This window comes from Dipodomys merriami, unplaced genomic scaffold (assembly GCF_024711535.1).
Source record: "Dipodomys merriami isolate MVZ:Mamm:240054 unplaced genomic scaffold, mDipMer1.0.p SCAF_3, whole genome shotgun sequence".
NCBI lineage: Eukaryota > Metazoa > Chordata > Mammalia > Rodentia > Heteromyidae > Dipodomys > Dipodomys merriami.
This window is the reverse complement of record NW_027204492.1, coordinates 63,202,479-63,223,712: the sequence shown is the minus strand read 5'-3', so window position 1 is coordinate 63,223,712 and position 21,234 is coordinate 63,202,479. Positions and strand designations below refer to the sequence as shown.

The 21,234-nt window shown below is 38.3% G+C and overlaps 1 pseudogene; it reads right to left on the bottom strand.

Annotated features, from left to right (window-relative positions):
* Positions 1-20,282: 20,282 nt before the first annotated feature.
* LOC138840533 (U6 spliceosomal RNA) lies at positions 20,283-20,383 on the bottom strand (annotated as a pseudogene).
* Positions 20,384-21,234: the final 851 nt, after the last annotated feature.

Here is a 21,234-nt window from a genome sequence, read left to right as displayed (position 1 = left end):
CTTGAACTCTGGGCCTGGGCTCTGTCCTTCAGCTCTTCAGCTCAAGGCGAGCGCTCTACCACTTGAGCTACAGCGCCACTTCCAGCCCAATATACTCTTATAGAGAGACAATTGTAAGGACTCTATTAACAATGGTTAAGAATGATAAATTCAGTAAAGTTGTAAGGTATACAATCAATACAAAAATCAGTATCTCTAACAACAAACTACTCAAAAAGAAATTAAGAAAACAATCTCATTGACAATAACACAGAAACATAAAACATTAGGAGTAAATTTTACAAAATAAGTGAAAGGTCTATGTACTTAAAGCTGTAAAACATTGAAGCAAGAAACTGAAGATGACTCAAATACATGGAAAGATACCTTGTGTCCATAGAACAAAGAATACAGTTTAAATGTCCATACTATCCAAAGTGATCTAAAGATTCAATGCAATCCTTATCAAAGTTCCAAAATCAATCTTCACAGAAATAGGAAAATAATACAAATAAGATGGAAATACAAAAATTATAAATAGTTCAGGCAATCTTAAGCAGAGAAACCTGAAGGTAATACTCTGACTTCATTCACAAAACTGTAGTAATCAAAGTAGCATGGTATTGGCATTATAGCAGACCTGTTGTCTGATAAAATAGAATAGAGGGCCTAGACATATACCTGTGAGTTTACAGTCAACTGATTTTTTTTGGTTTTGCTTTTTTTAATATATATATTTTTTATTGTAAAGATACTGTACAGAAGGGTTACAGTTACATGAGTAAGGTAATGAGTGCATTTCCTATTGAGCATTGTTACCCCTTCCTTTGTTTTTCCCTACCATCCCTTGCTTCCCAACCTCCACAACTCCTCCCTCCTCCCCACCCCCAAGTTGTAAAGTTCATTTTCAACATAGTGTCTTATACATCTCATTCTTACAATGGGTCAACCTATATCCTTACTTCAGCTTTTTGATATTTCTCTTCTCCTTCCCAAATCAGAAAAATGTATATACAAGATTCAGGGCAAAGGAATCAAATACAGTGACAACAGGGGTTATACCAACGGGGAAGAACATGCAAGAGAAACAAAAAAATCACATAGTACCTTATAAGTACATTAAAAACAACACCAGGAAAGTTAAAACCTCTTGTGTCCCTATCTGAGAGTTCATTTCACTTAGCATCATCTTATATGGTCATATGTACATAGTTTTTGACCTTTTCTGCTTGTCCTAGACATATACTAGTTATTGCAGATAAAGGAAACCATGAGACCTATGCTTCTTTGGGCCTGGCTTACTTCACCGAATATAACTTTTTTTCCAAGTCTTTCCATTTCCTAACAAATGGGGCGATGTCATTCTTTCTGATGGGGGCATAGAATTCATCTATCTATCTATCTATCTATCTATCTATCTATCTATCTATCTATCTATCTATCTATCTATCTATCTATATCACGTTTTCTTGATCCATTCATCTACTGAGGTGCATCTGGGTTGGTTCCATATCTTAGCTATGGTAAATAATGCTGCAATAAACATAGTTGTGCTGGTAGCTGTAGTATGGCCTTGTTTATGACCGTTTGGGTAAACGCCCAAAAGTGGGTTTACTGGGTCATAGGGGAGTTCTATGTGGAGTTTTTTGAAAAACCTCCATACTGCTTTCCAAAGTGGTTGAACAAGTTTACACTCCCACCAACAATGCAGTAGGGTTCCCTTCTGTCCATATCCCCTCCAGCATCTGTTGTTACTAGAGTTCTTGATTATAGTCATTCTAACTGGGGTGAGGTGGTATCTCAATGTTGTTTTGATTTGCATTTCTTTTATGGCTAGGGAGGTTGAGCATTTGTGCATGTGTCCATTGGCTATCCTTCTTTCCTCTTCAGAGAAGTTTCTCTTTAAGTCTTTAGCCCATTTATTTATCGGGCAGTTGTTCCTTTGAGGACTTGTTATTGAGGTATTTAATTTTTTGAGTTCCGGTATATTTTAGATATGAGACCCTTGTCCATTATATGGCTAGTGAAGATCTTCTCCCAATCCGTGGGCTTTTGCCATGCAGAAGCTCTGCAATTTCATGCAATCCCATTTGTCCAATCTTTCTTTGATTTGTTGTGTTTCTGAGTCTCTATTAAGAAAATTTCGGCCTGTGCCAAGGAGACCTAGGGTTTCTCCTATTCCATCCTGTAATGTTTTCAGAGTGTCTGTTTTTAACTCTGAGGTCTTTGATCCATTTGGAGTTGATTCTGGTGCAGGGTGATATATAAGGATCTAGCTTTAGTTTTCTACAAGTGATTAACCAATCTTGCCAGCACCATTTACTGAAAAGGCTGTTTTTCTTCCATTCTATTTTTTAGCTCCCTTATCAAAGATTAGATGACTATAGGTCTGTAGGTTCCTTTCTGGGTTTTCAATTCTATTCCATCGGTCCTGAGGTCTGTTCTTGTGCCAGTACCAAGCTGTTTTGATTACTATGGCTTTGTAGTAGAGTTTGAAATTTGGTATTGATATTCCTCCAGCACTGTTCTTTCTGTTAAGGATCGTTTTTGCTATTCAGGGGCTTTTATTGTTCCATATGAATTTTTGGATTGCCTCCTCTATTTCCTTGAAGAATGAGGTTGAAATATTGATAGGTATCGCATTGAAGTTGAAGGAGAGTTTAGCAGGGTACAGTATTCTTGGTTGATAGTTGTTTGTCTTTAGGGCATGGCATACACCATTCCAGGCTCTTCTTGCTTTAATTGTCTCTGCTGAGAAATCTGAGGTGATTATAATTGGTTTCCCTTTATAGGTGATTGATCTTTTCTCCTTGACAGCTTTAAGGATATTTTCCTTGGTCTGAATTTATCCTTTGTGGATTATAATGTGACGATAGGATGTCCTGTTCTGGTCTGGTCTATTTGGAGTTCTAAAAGCTTCTTGTATCTGAATAGGCATATCTTTTTGCATGTTTGAGAAGTTCTCTGCTAGGATTCTGTTAAATAAATTTCCTAGACCATTAGGTCTCTAGGTGCTCCCTACACCCATTATTCTCAGATTAGGCCTTCTAATGGTGTCTTCCAAATGTTGAATAGATCTATCATATTTCTTGGATTTGTCTTGGATAGTTGTATGTTCTTTCTCTATAATATCTAGACTGTCTTAAATCCCCGAGGTTCAATCTTCTGCATGGTCTAACCTACTGTCAAGACTTTCTACTTTGTTTTGTATTTTTTTTCCTTCTAATTGGTCAGCTTTGATGGCTTCAAATTCTTTGTTGGAGCTTTGTTTTAGATCTTGTATGAACTTCTTTACTTCCTTAATTTGGTGTTCAGTGTTTATTCTCAAATCACTTAGTTGATTGGTTATGGTTTCCTTGAACTCCCATTCCTTCTGTTGGGCTCCATTCAGCATTCCCTTTGTGGTCTCCCTCAATTCTTTCAGCTGTCTGTTTATGGATTCCATGAATGCCTCTATTGATCTTTGTCTATTCTCATCCTGCTCTGGCAATTCCTGTATTACTCTTTGATTAGATTCCTCACGTTCATGCAATTCCTGGAGCTCTCTTTGACTGTTAGCCTGCTCACACAATTCCTGACTTTCTCTTTGACTGTTCTCAGCCTGCTCACACAATTCCTGTATTAATCTTTGGTTTGCCTCCTCTTTCTCCCTATCACGCTCACAGAGTCCATTGCAGGTTTTCAATCTTTTCATTCACCATGTTTACCAGTAATGTTTGTAGAGCTTTTTGGGAACTCTCCTCTGGATTATTCATTAACTGTTCTGTCACCTGATTATCATGAGTGGGAGTTGAGATACATGGACTTGCCATTTTTCTTGTGTTTTTCCAGCTTGTTCTGCCCATTTGGTATGACTATACTGCTTGCCAAAGTGAAGTCAACTGATTTTTGATAAAGGAGCTAGAAACACACAGTGGAGGAAGGATATCCTTTTCAATAAATAATGTAGAGAAAACTAGATATCTATAAGCAGAAGAATGAGATTATGAGATTGTAACTTTATTTTATACTATACACAAAATCTCCTCAAAGTAGGTTGTTTCATATATGAGCTAAACTGTAAAACAAATGAAAGAAAACAGACAAAAATCTTCATGACATATCTTATCATTTGGACATATTCAAGTGATTTCATGCATATGACCAGACAATGTGATCTTATTTTAAGACATGAAGAAAGTACTTATTCAGATAATTAAATTATAGTAAAATTAAGATAAATTATAGTAAACGCCTATACAGTATTGAATCCAATGGGATAAAACTAGAGGTCAACTGCAAGAGAGACTATGTAGAGTCAAAAATTCACTTTTGGATGATCAATGAGTCATTGAAAAAATTAGAAGGAAGGGGCTGGGAAGGTGGCTCAGTGGTAGAGCACTTGCCTTGCATGCATGAGGCCCTGGGTTCAATTCCTCAGCACCCCGTAAAAGCAAAAAGAAAAAAGCCGGAATTGACACTATGGCTCACATGGTAGAGCACTAGCCTTGAGCTGAAGAGCTGAGGGACAGTGCCCAGGCCCAGAGTTCAGGCCCCATGACCGGACCCCCCAAAAAATAATTAGAAGGAAAATAAAAATATATTCCTAGCATTTACAGGAAAATGGATAGAATGGGAGATCTTCACATTAAATGAAGCAGACTAAAAAAGAAAAATATTACACCTTCTCTCTCATATGCATATGAATAAGTAAAATATACCATATGCATGTGTGAAATGCCAGAATGAAACCCCTCTGTATATATAATACATACTAAAGAAAGCGAACAATAGGAATTTATGGGAGGTGAGTACCAGTAGGATGAGGATCATGAACAGACAGGATAGACAGTAAATATGGTTGAAGTGCCTTAGAAGCATGTCTGAAAATTGAACAATGAAACATGTTTTAAGAAGAGGTAATAGAAGATGAAGGAGAATGATACAGTGTGTGAATTTGATGAGAAAACCTTGTATTCATGTATGGAAATACCACAATGCAACTACCTTGTACAACCAATATATTCTAATAACAACAAAACACAGAGACAGTGGAAGTGGCGCTGTGGCTCAAGTGGTAGAGCGCTCGCCTTGAGCTGAAGAGCTAAGGGACAGTGCCCAAGCCCAGAGTTCAAGGCTCCGACTAACAAAAAATAAAAAACAAAAAACAAAAAAAAAAACAGAGACAGCTAGACCAAAAAAATTATAGACTCATACCTGTAATCCTAGCTACTATGGAGGCTGAGATCTGAAGATCACAGTTCACAGCCACCCTGGGAAGGAAAGTCTGTGAGACTCTTATCTCCAATTAACCACACAAAATCCAGAATTGGAGCTGTGGCTCAAGTGATAGAGCAGCACTAGCCTTGAGTGAAAATAGTTGAGGGACAGCACCCAGGCCCTGAGTTCAAGCACCAAGACCTTCATGCATATGGGCAAACGTGAACATGTGCACACTCACAAATTGACTGTGGGGTGGTGATTATGTTTTAGGTCCTTTATATGTATATATGGAAGTAATAAATGAAGCCCATTAACCATGAAATAAAAAGACATGGGTCAGGAATGTACAATAAAGGGGGTAAATTTGATTAAAGTACATAATGTGCATGTACGCTAAGGTCACATTGAAACCCCTTTGTACAATTAATGCATGCTCATGAAAAAAAATGATAACTGTGTGAGGATAAAAAAATCTGAAAACTATCATTAATGCAAAGTTGATGCAGAGAAACTCTCAGTCCCATATTATCATGAGTTTCAATTAAATAGTTCTGTGATCTGCTAAGTGTTTCTCTGCTTTTGATTTTGTGCAATATGATTCCCAAAAGTACATGTAGCCAGGTGCCAATGGTTCATGCCTGTAATCCTACTACTCAGGAGGCTGAGATCTGATGATATCGGTTCAAAGCCAGTCCAGTCTGGGCAGGAAAGGCCATGAGACTCTTATCTATAATTAACCACCAAAAAGCTTGAAGTGGAGCTGTAGCTGAAGTGGTAGATTGCCTGTTGTAAGGTGCAATTATTCCAGAAGCCACATTTTGGAATATGAAATACTGCAGTCATTATTATACAATTAGCAGGCTGCATGCAGTCTATTGTTTCAAAGGCCTGAAGCCCCCAAAACACATAACACAGCTAGGAAACATGCTAGAGAGGAACAAAAGAACAAAAACAATACCAACAAGCCAATTCAGCTCCAATAGAGAGTGGAATTGGGATGCCATGATAATTGGAGATGAGCCAGGAGACAGGACACAGGACACCATCACGGGTAATGGCGGCTGGTCTGGTCTGGGCCTAAATAGGGTCTGAGCAAGAGGTGGATCCACAGGAAATTCCCAGTCCTAGGCACTGGACTGATAGGTTCAGTAAGGTTACAGCCAAGTGCCTGCTTCTGTCTCCAGGGATTTGGGCATGCCCATCACCTAGGAGGCAAGTGATGGGCAGGGGGTTTTCTTCCCCAAGCATGAAGACAAGATACCAGACACTAACATCCAACATGTGGCCAATATGGTGCAGCCAGACCTGATCTCCTTACTTCAGCCCACCTTGAGCAAAAAAGCTCAGACACAGTGCCTAGGTCATGAATTCAAGCCCCAAGAGATCAGAACAGGAGGGAAAGAGAGAAAGAGAAAAAGAGAGAGGGGGCCTTGCATGCATGAGGCCCTGGGTTTGATTCCTCAGCAACACATAAGCAGAAAAATAAAGGCCGGAAGTGGCGCTGTGGCTCAAGTGGTAGAGCGCTAGCCTTGAGCTGAAGAGCTGAGGGACAGCGCCCAGGCCCAGAGTTCAGGCCCCACGACCAGGCCCCCCCCCAAAAAAAAAGAAGGGGGGAGGGAGGGAGGAAGGGAAGGAAGGAGGGAAGGAGAAAGAGAAAGAAAGAAAGAAAGAAAGAAAGAAAGAAAGAAAGAAAGAAAGAAAGAAAGAAAGAAAGAAAGAAAGAAAGAAAGAAAGAACAAATGAAAGGAAGGAAAGAAGGAAGAGAGGGGAGGGAGGGAAGAAATAAAGGAAGGAAAAAGAAGGAAGGAAGGAAACTAAAAAGGGAAGGAAAGTAAATGGTGTCCTCAAAGCAAAGTGAAAGTTAATGTGCTTAATTGAAGTAATAAAGTGAATTTTTTAGGGTTTTTTGAAAGGTGATATGTCTTTAGTGGAAATTAGGCAGCACTGTGGGAAAAATAAATCAAACATACCCAGTACGGTACTGAACTTTGGGCATTCCCATTGAGGGAACACCATTTATCCGGGAACCATATATCTTTACAGAAGGGTCTACTTCAGTAAGTTGAGGTGGTTTGTTACACAGTTGTAACTAATCATAACTTCCTCCATAAGCAGCCTATTTAAATGGGTCATCCTCAAACTAATTTTTCACAGTATCATTAAATTCATGTCCATCATTGATTAAATCCTAATATGAATTTTTGTTATATGTTTACTGTCTATTTTTCCTACTAGATATTGACTAGCACACAGTGGTTATTTAATAATAATTTATTTTAATGAGTGAATAAACAGAGAAAGAGAGCTAGACCAAACTGAGGGAGAAAGCATTCTGTATATCAGGGGGATTCTGGGGTCATACTCAAGAGATCTTGTAGCACCTTTGATCACTTAATCCTTGAAATCTTTTTTTGAATTATCTTCTGAAGTGAGCAGTCTTCCTTTTGGTATTTCTTTTTTTTTTGGTCGGGTCGTGGGGTCTGAACTCTGGGCCTGGGCACTGTCCCTCAGCTCTTCAGCTCAAGGCTAGCACTATACCACTTGAGCCACAGCACCACTTCCGGCTTTTTTCTTTTTGCTTATGTGGTGCTGAGGAATCGAACCCAGGACCTCAGGCATGCAAGGCAAGCGCTCTACCACTGAGCCAACTTCCCAGCCCCCCTTTTGGTATTTCTGTCCTTGATGTCCTTTGAAGGCTCTCTCCTACAAGGCCTGTCACCCCACTTTCTTTGGACATATCTCTTCCTGACCCTCTAGTGTATTGTGTTGAGATTATTGGTTGTATATCTGTAATCTTGAAGACATCTGTTATCTTTAAGATTCACTCCTGCACCCCAGAAGTGAATCAAGGTCATCAACGTTGTGATAAAACAACACATTGCACATGTTCAGACATTGCATGTTGCACTGACGTGGATAGATAGCATGTGGACAAGTCTAATATCTAAGGACTCCTTTAATAGAGGGCTCTCAGGTCACAGAGGACTTAAGTGGAAGTATGGCTGCATAGGCTGGACTATGGTGGATCTGGCTTTTGGGGAGTATATATTCTAACAACTTTCTATCCTAGGGCTATGGAGATCATTGAACATGGTATCTACCCCCGGACAGAGATGATTAAAAGTGGGTTATGAATCCTTTCTACTCAGTCACGGGAGGACTGCATTATGTATCAAGAAGGACCATACAGATGTTGTGTTTGGTAGCAGAGTGACTCATCAGTGGCTGTGGGGGACAGATTTTTATAGGATCAGGGGATAAGGTAGCCCTAACTGCCATGGAAGGACATCATTAGCTTACTTAAATATTTTGGTAGACTGGCAATGAACTGAAAGGCTATGCTGTTGAAACATATATATATATATATATATATATATATATATATATATGTATATTGTCTGTTGTGGGGCCTGAACTCTGGCCCTAGGTGCTGTCCCTCAGCTCTTCAGCTCAAGGCTAGCACTCTACCACTTGAGCCATAGCGCCACTTCCAGCTTTTTTTGCTTATGTGGTGGTGAGGACTCAAACCAAGGGCCTCATGCGTGCAAGGCAAGCACTCTACCACTAAGCTACCTTCCCTGCCCTGAAACAGTATATATTATAAGCAGGAGCTGTCTGTCTCCTGAATAAAGAAGATGATTTGACTGGGGAAAAGAGTATACAAGAGCAGAGTGGAGAGGGAAACTTGTGGTTAGGCCATCAAAGGACCTCCCAGTTTAGCAGAGATGGTGGCAGCACATAATATTGAGTATTTATTTTAGGTATTACACTACAGTAAGATGGCAAGGAAGGTCAGCTAGTCAAGGTACTGGTGCCACATTTCACCTAAGGAGTAAAACAAAGGCCTGACTTCTCTTTATCCAGCAGGTCTCTGACCACTGTGATTCTTCCCTACTGGGAAACTTAAAAGAGATCCAAGACCATACCTGTATACATAATTTGCTATGATCATCATAATAAAAGACTATAAGACTTAACAGAAATTTGTTTTCTTATAGTTCTGACAAACAAATATCTAAGATCAAGAAGTGAGTGGGTTTAGGGTTTCCTCCCAGCTTTCAGATATCTGCCTTCTGCCCATCACCTTCCCCCGTTTTTCCTTTGTGCATGTATTCCTAGCAACATGATTAGTTGAGGGAAATAATGGTTGTCTTTTCAAAATACTATCCTCAACAATTTCAAATCCAAAGCAATAGTATCTTATAGCAATAAAGTCTCTTGAAAGGGCATTTTAGTTCTACATGTTAAGATTATACAAATATCCAAGTGCCTGTGGCTCATGCCTGTAATCCTAGCTACTCAAGAGGCTGTGTACTGAATCACAGTTCAGTCAGTCCCAGAAGAAAAGTCCATGAGAGTCTTATCTCTAATTAACCAACCAAAAGCTAGAAGTTGAGGTGTGGATCAAGTGGTAGAGCACCAGCAGAAAAAAGCCAAGCAAGAGGACCTGAATTCAAACCCCTATATTGGTATACACAGAAAAATGTACAAATAACACACAAGATAGAAGATTAATTGGTTTAAACCAAGAAATTATGCACATTTGTTTTCATAAAAAAGCAAATTGTCAACCACAACCCACAGAGGTAACAATGGGAAACCTTGTCATTAAGGACTAAAATTTTTTTGTTATTGAATAAGAAAACAGCACCAATTTCAGGATATGAGTATCCATATTAAACTTTTTGTAGATCATAGGTCTAGAGAGAGAAATCATTTTCTTTAAAAATCATTTGAGGCTATTTCTACCTACCAATATCACAGTGTTTGCTGTATAAAAATAAAATGTATAATAAATAAAATAAAAAATAAAATGTATAAAAATAAAAATACTTCAGTTGCTGCCTACATTTAACAAGAATGACAGCATTGTTCACAATAGCTAAGATATAAAAAATCAGTTTAAGTATACATCAGTAATGAGTGGATAAAGAAAGTTAACATAGAGCAAGCAATCCAAGTATTGTACGAAAGAAATTGTATGTAGGTACAGTTGAATACTATTCTCCCTTAAAAAAGAAGGAACTCAGCACATGGTGATGCATGCCTGAAATCCCAGCACTTGGGAAGCTCAAGGAGGATCACAAGTTTGAGGCCATCCTGAGTTTACATAGTATAACCATGTCTGAAGAAGAAAGAGGAGGGAAAATAGAGAGGGAGAAGGTAAAGAGGAGGGGGGAGAAGGGAAAGAAAAAAGAGAGGAAAATAGAAGGGGGTAAGGGACTAGGAGCAGAGATGAGTGGATAAAGAAAAGGAGGAGAAGAAAATGTTGCTGTTCATAATTCATAGATGAAACTGGAGGATAGCACAGCCTATAAAAATGTCAGATTCCTAGATGTAGAGGTAGAATAGTTGTTAGTAGGGGCTAGGGTTGTGAAGAGACAGACGTGGGAACATGGTAGTAGAACTATACACATTTTCAATGAAACAGGAAGAGTAAGGCCTGGAGATTTTTTTGAGACAGAATCTTTTATGTAAGCTTGTGTTAGCATTAAGATCATAATCCTACTTCAGTCTCCAAGTGCTTGGATGTACTACCATACTTGTATCTCTAGATATGTATATACAGCATGGTGACTATAATTACTAATAGTGTATCATTTGTTTGAAGATTGCAAAGAAAGAAAGGCCTTGAAGGTTGTTACTATAAAAAATAAGTATGTGAGCTGATGGATATGTTAATTATCTTGATCTAATCATTGTATAATGAATACATATACCAAAATATTATCTTATCGACCATAAATATTTGAAACTTTTTATTTGTTCATTTAAGTTAAGAAATTTTAAAGCAGTTTTAGGACAAGGTAACTTTGATACACTATTGTCATTGTTTGAGAAAATATCTTACTGTGTAGCCCAAGAAGGCCTAGAACTAGTGATCTTTCTACCTCAGCCTCTAAGTGCTAGGATTACAGGCATATGCTAATACACCCAACTTGATACAGTTTTTATAAATTAGTAACAGCAATATCATTTGCATAATAACATGAATTATTAGCCTATTAAATGTATATACATGTAAAAATTTAGAACTAAAATACACAAATCTATTAACATATCTATGTGGTACAGGTGTGTATGTATAATTTTTGTTATACATGAAGGACAAATTTAAAAGGTTATCTAAATTTCTACTGTCATGTTGATAAATATTTTCTTTTTTGTGTGCTATGGCTTGAACTCAGGGCTTCACACTCACACTTGGGTTTTTTTGCTCATGGTTGATAGTCTACCACTGTAGCCAAGTTCTACTTCCAGCTTTTTGCCAATTAATTGAAGATAGAGTCTCCTGGACTTTCCTACCTGGATTGGCTTTGGCTGTGATCATCAGATCTCAGCTTCTTGAGTAGCTAGGATTACAGGCATGAACCACTGGCACCAGATTGATGAATGTTTTCCAATAAGAATTTATTACTCTTAAAATCAGAAAAACATGTTACAATTAATTCCAAACAACTGAAGCTTTTTATTCGAGATGTCCACATAAACACATTACTTGCATGAAGGATAATTGGTATCTTCCTTGCTTAAAAGTAAATGAAAGTTAACCTAATATATGTGTATATCTAATTTCTTTTTATGATTGCTCATAGTCTTTGTGTGTTCAAACGTCCTCATCTTATAAGGCTATCAGATAAATTGGATTCCATTCCACTTATATGTCCTTGTTTTTTTTTTAATGCCTTTTTTTTTAACTTCATCATCTTATTAAAGACACATTCTCCAAACATTTCACATTCTGAATCACTGGGAGGTAGAATTCAACATACAAATCTGGATGTAGAGGAAGACACATTATATCCCATACCATTAATTAAATAACAAACACTAACAATTGTGCCAAACCTCCTTCTCCTTCCTCCCTCCTTCCTAGGTCTTACACACACACACACACACACACACACACACACACACACACACACACACACACACACACACACACACACACACACACACACACACACACACACACACACACACACTGTGGGCAACCAGCTCTCCACACCCAGCTTCCAGATTGGGCTTCCTCACCAGCTGAAATAATAATCACCTTCCAAAGCACCATCCTTCTTTATCTCGCAGTGGAAGACTAATCCAATCTGAGGACACCATGATGTCTGCAGCTTTCACAGGCAGAGTAGTTTTTCGGAGCTGTGGCCAAACGGGCCAAGCCTTTAGAACAGAGGGAAGCTTCTGAAGTCTTAGGTGTTCCTTTTCTTCATCTTCTTCTCCTCCATATTTTCAGAGAAGTGGACACTCAGAGAATAGACATCCGACACTGGTTGGCCAATGCAACACAAGTGCTCTCAGCTCCCAATTCCTGCTCTAGTCCTTACAAAGCAAGTCCTGCTCACTGGCTCCAAGGGGTAAGTAAGGCAGATGGTTTCTCAAAGGACACCAGGCCTGCTTAAGTAGAATGCAAATGAGCCCCATGATAAGTGCCTGTACTCATATTCTTGGCTTTCTATCTGTCATAAAAGAAGACTCCCTTCATCTTTAAAGTCATCTGCGCCTCTCCTAGCCCACTTCCTTCTCCTAATTCCCATTCTATCTACTCAACAGCATAAAGGGAATTGATGGCAGGAAAGTAGGTAATTTTGGGGCAGAAGGGGGATTGGAATCATTCAGTGTGGGAGAGTTTTCTGGTGGCCAACTTCAGAAGTGCATGCTTTATAAAGATCCCCAGGGCCATTTGAAGCGAAATGCATGATACTGCAATTATACCTTTCCTATGACAACACCCAACAGTTATAAGATATAGATAAGAATAGATAAGAATTCCAAGGGCTTCAATTGTATATCATGTGTAGTTGCCATAAAGGAAGTCCAGTTTATCAGCTCTACTCTGCATGCTGGAGTATATGTCCCAGGATCAACTCCACCTATTCATGGCTAACTTATTGATTGGTCAATTGGTCAACTGCTCATTGCCATATTGATTGGACTCATTGTGGTAAGCTGATTGACCTCATGGGGAGCCCAATCATTGTTCTCACCAACACATTCCTTTGTTTGCTCTTTATCCTCTTAGGCTTCAATGTCACTGAGCATGTACCCATCAATTCCAACCATATTTTACATCATCAAGTCTGCAATTTTCCACTACCTTCTCATTGAACTACCTTTTCTTCTCCAGAGCATCACCCTGTCATGGGGTCCCAATGCCACTCTACTATTTTGTACTCTGCCTAATTTTCTGTTTCTTTCTTTTCCTCTCAACCTTGAAATATGGGGTAGCCCAGGCTTCATCTTTGGTACTCTTTTTTTCTCTGCTATACTGTCCTTCTAAATGATCCGATCTACACCCATGAATTTAAACTAAAGGTTGCCTCTCTGCAGATTACTTTCAAGGTAAAAATCTCCACTGGGTCTCACTTCTGAGTGCCCAAATATCTCTCTGAGGTGTCCCATTTGCATCTAGGTTCCATCATACTATGGTGTCTTCATCCATTGAAAACCACCCACATACACATTTGGCTTTTCCAAACATTCAACTTTTCACTGATGCATAGATGTCATCCTCTGATTTATACAACCTATAACCTATAACCTCAATCTGTTTGTCACAATCACCAGAGATTTCTAGAGCCTCAGCACTAGGAATTCTGAGTCAAAAGGGTGGAACAGGACACTAATAATTCTTCTTTCAGTGGGTTTTCTCTGTGATTTTACTAACATTCTAGCTGGGGGGAAAAATGCCCCTGCTATGCACAGATGTCACTCCTCTGTAAATTCTTGCCAGACTCCTAAAGAACAATGAAGTGATCTCTCCTCTAGGCCCAATAGCACGTTGTACTTGACTCTATCTAGTACTTTGTAACATGTTGTTCTATAATTGGCCCCTTTATGTACCTCTAGCCCCACTCCCCCACTCCACCATTAACTCCTTGAGGACAGTGACTTTGTCTTTAATCTGCCTCCCAGTGGCCTAACCCAACATCTGCTACATGCTGACTGACTGACTGTATGTCCCTCCCCAATGGAATAACCCCTGATAAGTAAATGATTTCTGAAGCCAGGAACCCATCAAAATTATGAAGAAAGAGTTCTAGGAATGAAACCTCCTTTCTAATGGACAGTAAGTACATCTTGTACTAAATTCTGTTTAATATCTCTACTGATTTATAGATTTCACAACTACAATGCAGCCAAAAGAAGATTCAAGATTTTTTTTGCAACTAAACCTATGCCTTCTTCTTTCTCATCTTAAATAGCAACTTTATAACTCGATTTTCTAAAAATGAAGACAGTCCTTTCCTATAGTTTCATTTCTCTATCCCATTCAATCCACAGCTCTAGTCACTCAACATAACTTATTCTTGCTGTGATCAGTGATTTCATTAGACATCAGCTCTTCATACCAACATCCCTGACCTGGAAAGAAAGACCAAGGAAACAGCTGTCAAAGATTTTGATGTTTCCTCATCAATCTAATCCTAATGGAAGGGAGAGAAAAGCAGAGAAGAGAATCTTTTGGACCCTAAAGTATACACATTAAAAATAGGCAAGTAAGCAGGACACAAAATAGTTCCAACTTCATTCACTTCTTTTTTAACTTTTTTTTTAATTTAATTTAATTTTATTTGAGAACATACTGTACAGAGGGGCTACAATTACATGGGCAGGATAATGCATACATTTCTTACCAAGCATTGCAGCCTCCTCCTTTTTTAACTTTTAATAAGATTTATATAACATAAATTATTAAGCATCTTAAAGTTTACAACTTAGTGGTATTTAGTAAATCTGCAACATTCCATGAAATTTAGAAACATTTTTTATCTGCTCAAAAGACCCCCTTGTACTGATTACATACTTATACCCAATTTTCTGTCTCCTCCTCCCCCCCAACAATCACAAATTGTCTGTCTCCATTTATTTCTATTTTTGAACAATTCATATAAGTAGAATATGACCCCTAACCTTCACCTTTCTTTAACTGAGCATAGTATTTTCAATAGTTCATGCCAATTTTAGCAAGTCTTAATGCTACCCCATATATAAACCCTTCAATATTTCCCATAGCTGACCAATAATCTGTTATATGAGTATGCCACTTTTCTTAATCCACCCAGCCACTGTTGGACATTTACCAATTATTCCCACATTTATGTGCTATGAATTTGTGTACAAGTATTTGGTTGAGTGCCTGCCTGCCTGCTTCCAATTCTTTTGGATATATAATTAGGAGTAGAATTGCTGAGTCCTATAGTAATTCTATGTTTAACTTTTGAGGAGCAATTGTACTGCTTTTTACAGCAGCTATACCATTTGATATTCCCACCAGCACTGCAGAAGGATTCCAGTTACTTCCCATCCTTGCCAGCATCATTTTCCCTTTTTTCTTTGTAATTACCCTAGTGACCACTACATAGCTTATTATGTATGGGTTGTGCATTTCCCTGATGACTGTAAGGTCCATTCCTGGACGGTGATGAGACCTCACCCAGTACCTGCGTTACCTAGGCAACTGGCACACCTGGAAGAGGTCACATCTGCATGCGCTGAGGTCACATCTTAATCTGATGTGGCCACACCTTTCTCCGCCCATACCCTAGATAAGGCCTAGCCCAGGCCCAGACTCTGTCTGTGCTCTTTTCTAGCTCTTTCTCAGCTCTTTCCTTCTCTTCTCTTTCCCAACTCCCTTGTCTTTCCTAGCTCTCTCTTTCCCAACTTTCCCAGATGCTCTCTTTTCTAGCTCTTTTCTCTCTTTTCTAGCTCTTTTCTGTCTTTCCCAGCTCTCTCTTCTCTTTTTCAGCTCTCTCTTCTCTTTTCTAGCTCTTTCTTTTCCACCTCTTTCCCAGCTCTCTCTTCTCTTTTCTAGCTCTTTCTCAGCTCTTTCCCAGGTCTTTTGCAAGCAGCGTGGAGTGCCAACCTTGCCTGGTCCCCCCAGGTCTACCAAATAAACCTACCCCTTACCTGAATACCATGTGCGTGGTGCTGTTCTTACTTGGCCACCTCTTTTTAAAAAGCCTAACAATGACTAGTAATGTTGAGGGTTTTATTGGTCATTTGTATACTATATCTTCTTTCATGAAGTGTCATATTTAGTCTTTTGCCAGTTTTAACAGAGTTGTTGGTTTTTTTGTTGTTGAATTATAGTCATTTTTTATATATTCTGGATACTAGACCTTTTTAGGATATGTGACTTGGAAATATTTTTTCCCATTCTGTATATTATATTTTATGTTTCTTGATGATGGTCATTGATGGATGCAGACTTCAAATTTTGAAGTATAGTTTGTCTATATTTTTTGCTTCTTGTGTTGTTGGTGTTATGGCTAGTAACTCATTGCCAAACACAAAGTAATAAACATTCATCACTATTTTTTCTTCTAAAATACTGTGCTGGTTTATTCTACCAGTCAACTTGACTGGGGTCACAGTATCAAAGTGTAAGATAAGATGTTATTCTGGATGTTTTACTGGGGCCTTTCTGGGAGACATTAACATTTAAATTGATGGTCTTTGAATAGATTTAGCACTGACCTTTGTAATGTAAGTGAACCTAAGCCTAAATTGAACAAAAGATTTACCTCCCTGAAAGAGGGGGTGGGGGGAAGTTCTGCAGCAGATGGACTTTGGACTTCAAATACAATATTGTTTCTGCTCTGAACATCCAGCTTGCCAGCCTCACCTGCAGATTTTGGACTTGATAAACTCCAGACTTGTCTGAGCCTATCATTTAAAATAAATCTCTTTTCTGTACATGTACACATAGCCTATTGGTTCAGTTTCTTTGAAATACTTCACTTTTAATTATGTTTTTATTATCTTAAAGTAGTTGTATAAGGAAGTAGCAGCACAACAAATCAGCTTATAAGTACAATACACTTAGATTGCTATTACCCCAATTCATCTTTCTTCCCCATTCCTCTCAATTTAACCCCTTGCTCTGGGGTAATTGATTAATCCAGAAGAAGTATTGTAGTTTCATCTCTTTCATTTAGGTCACTGGTTCATTTAAGTTTATTTTGGCAAATGATGTGAGATAAGACTCAAACTTTTTCAGGTGCATATCAAGTCATCCCAGAAGAATTTGTTGAAGACCTTCTTCCCCCCCCCCCCCCCCCCCCCCCCCCCCCGTCCCTGAGCTTTTTCACTCAAGGCTAGTGTTCTATCACTTTGAGCCACAGTGCCACTTCCAGGTTTCTGGTGGTTAATTAGAGAGTTTCATAGACTATCCTGGCTTTGAACAGTGATCCTCAGATCTCAGCCTCCTGAGTCACTAAGATTACAGGCTTGAGCCAACAGCACCTGGCAAAACTCCTCTCTCTATTGTACCTAATGCAAGGATGCCTTGGCACCCTTGTCAAAAATCATTTGCCCATTTATATGTGGGATTTTTTCTGGACTGTCTATTCTATATTGGTTGTATGTGTATCTTTACTCCAGTTCCTATTGTTTTGATTACTGTGACTCTTTTTTTTTACTAAGTTTTGAAATCAGAAGTATGATTCTTTTTTCTCCTTTTCCCCTGAGTTCTATCTAAGGATATTATAAATCAGTTTTTGTTTTTTTTCCTTTTTACTCGGAGTTGTATATAAGAATATTGTACACTCAGTTTTGAAATCAGAAGTGTGACTCATCTAACTATTTTTTTCCTTTTTACTCTGAGTTGTATCTAGGGATATTGTATGAACTTCATTGAAATAATACAGAATTACATTCCAGATTTTGGTGCACATATCAATTTCCTTAACTTTTAAACAATCTGTAAGTTGAATATTTTGCTTAGAGGTAACATGTATAAATTATGTTCTAAGTACAAAACCTTTAGGATCCTAGGAAATGCAAGTTTAAGGGTGTAGCTGAGAAGATGAGTGAGGTAGGTTATAGCTATAATGCCAACCACTCAGAATGTAGACATCAGGAGGATCATGGTTACAAGCTAGCCCAGGCAAAAATTTCACAAGCCATCATCTCAGAGTGATAGTGCATATCTGTTACCCAGCCACATGGGAGGCCCTAGGTAGGTGGATTGTGGTCCATCGATGGCTCCAGGTAAAAGCTAGACCCCCGGCCTAAAAATAACTAAACCAAAGACTACCTGTCTAGCAAGCATGAGGCTCTGAGTTCAAAATCTAGTACCATATGTAAGGCTTTAGGTGAGGAACAAACACACGGGAGGAGGTAAAGGTGAAGAAAGAAAAGTTTATTGGGGTACGCTCCCGGGCGAACTCCCTGGTTGGGATCAGAGAGGTCACATTGAGTGTAGTTGTATCAGGGCTTTTATAGACCACGTAAAAGCAGCACTTGTAGTGAGCAGGGACTTGGGGCACATAGCTTGTTTTGCCAGTTTGAGTGGCCTTAGGCCAGTGCAGTTGAAGAATGGATGACTCAGATGATATTTTTGGTAGGAACGTGGTCTTTTTTGGCAGCAGCCTGTTTTCCCCTCAGGGCCTGACATTTTTCCCGGCTGCCTACTTCCTTCTGACACCATACAAAAAATTGTAGCTGAGAGAGACCTGAGTGAGAACATGTAGCTCCTCCTTGAGTCTGCCCTGGCATGTAGGTGAGGTGATGGTAGAGAAGTGAGGTATGATTCCAGGACTGTCTCACCATAAATCGATAGGAGCCGTCATGGTCATTTAGAGGTTGTTGGGAGCCTTTTTCCAGAGGAAAAGTCAAACTCATTCAGTATTGGAAAGTGAATTCCAAAAGGCAGGTTCAATGGTACCAGCCTCATTGTACAATACTTTATGCGGGTTGGGATAACTAGTGGAGAAATGGCATCTATGTATTTTAGGACTCCATCGTCTAGCTCTATTATTTCCTTCAATATTTGCTTTTATGTACCCCTTGTAATTCCATGTGAAGTTGAAAATTGGGAATTGCATTTCTCAAAAAAAAATAGTAGAGATGGAATTAATTCCACAGGTCATTTTTAGGTAACAATATTACATCTCCCAATTCATGATCATGAGATACCTATTTAGCCATTTATTTTTTTTCAGAAATGGTTTTTGCACTTTTCAGTTGACAAGAATTTTATATATATTATTAGCTATTTTATTTTAGATGTTATTGTTAATGAATTGTAATTTTACTTCAGGAGTTTTCATTGCTATTGTATACAAATACATTTGATTTTGTGTATTAATCCTGTGTTATTACTAATCTCCAATCTTACAATGTTACTGGATTTGCTAATTAATTCTAATAGCATCTTATGGAATTTTTATGGATCATGACACCTACAAATGGAAGTTGTTTTATTTTGTTGTTTCTCATTTGAATGCTTTTATTGTCCCTGTTTAATTTTTCTGTCCAGCTATTTCAGGCACAATATTCAATAGAACACTGAGGAAAGTTTCTAGTCTTTCCCAGTAAGTATGATATTAACTGCAGATTTCTCATAAAAGCCCTTTATCTGGCTGAGAAACTTCTGTTTCTGATTTATAATGTGTTTTGATCATACAAACATTGTAGGTGGTTTTCATATTCTTTTTCTTAGTCAATAGAAATAATTGTAAAAGACTTTCCCCTTGATTCTATTAGTGTATTGCACAACTGACTTATTTTCTTATTTTGAACTATACTCTCATTGCTTGGAAAAATTCTAGTTGATCCTGATATATATATTTCCTTTAACATGTTGCAAAATGTGTTAGAATTTTGTAGGTATTGTATATAATCATAAGGGGTATTTACAATTTTCTTACAAACCTTTATCTGGCTTTGGTATTGGAATGATGCTGGACTCAGTATGATGTAGGAAACATTTTCTTCTCTTTTAAGTTTTGGAAGAGTTTGGAGGAATCAATATTAATTCCTCTTTAAATGATGGATAGCACTCATAAATGAAGTCATTGAAGTCATCTAGTCCTGGACTTTAATGGAAGGCTCTTGATTAATTCTTCAATCTGTTTAAATGTTCTAAGTCTGTTCAAATGTCTTATTTCTTCATGAATATTTTCTGTGTTTCTAATGACTATTCCATTTCATCTTTACTATCTAATTCATTGATGTATAATAACATAGTATTGTCTTTTATTCCTTTTTCATTGCTATTACTAAGGTTTGAACTGGGGGCTTTGTACAAGCTAGGCAGGCCCTCTACCACTGAGCCATACTTCTAGCCCGTTTATTGATGAAAAAATATGGAACACCACATATTTGCATGATATCCTTGCACAGAAGCTATTATCTTCTCTGTATAGTTCTAATTTTAGTATATGTGTTCCAAATCAAGCACCAAACTGGTGTGTGTGTGTTTATTTTGGAATAAGGTCTCACTTTTTGCCTGAACCAAAATCCTGTTTTAGGTTTCCCATCATTGCTGGGATGACAGATGTGTAGATGTGTACTTATTCAGCTTTTTCTGTTGAGATGAAGTCTCCCCCGCTCCCTCCGATCACCTAGAACTGCAGTCCTTCTCATCTCAGACCACTTCATAGCTGGAATGATAGGCATATGCCACTTTTCCCAGCTATTGGTTAAGAAGGGGTCTCATGAACACTTTCCCCCCAGGCTGATATTGAACCTTTGTCCTTCTAGTCTCAGCCTACCAAATAGCTACTATCACAGGTGGGAGCCACTGCATCTGGATTTGTGTGTTATTGGATTTGAATTCAGGGCCTTACTCTTGCTAGGCAGGCACTCTACCACTTGAGGCATTCCACAAGCTTTGTTTTTATTTTCTGGATGGCATTTTATGATTTTACCTGGATATAGCAGACAGGCAACCTCCTAACTATGGCCTCCCACAGTCAGTACCATAAGTATACACCACCACACTTAGCTTATTGATTGAAATCGGGTCTTATTCATATCACACTCAGCCTCTTATAATTATTTTTACTTGTATAACATTGACAGTAAGGTCTCCAGATTAATATATAGTTTTAATAATAGGTCTACTCTTTTTTTTAGTCAATGTAGCTGAAGATTTGTCAATCTTATAAAGAATCAGCTTTAATTTCATTTGTTTTGTTGCTTAACATCACAATTCATCTTAATTTTGATTGACAAATCAAATTGTATATCTTTACCATGTATAGTGTATTTTTAAGTGTAAAATGGCTACATTGAGTTAATTCACATACA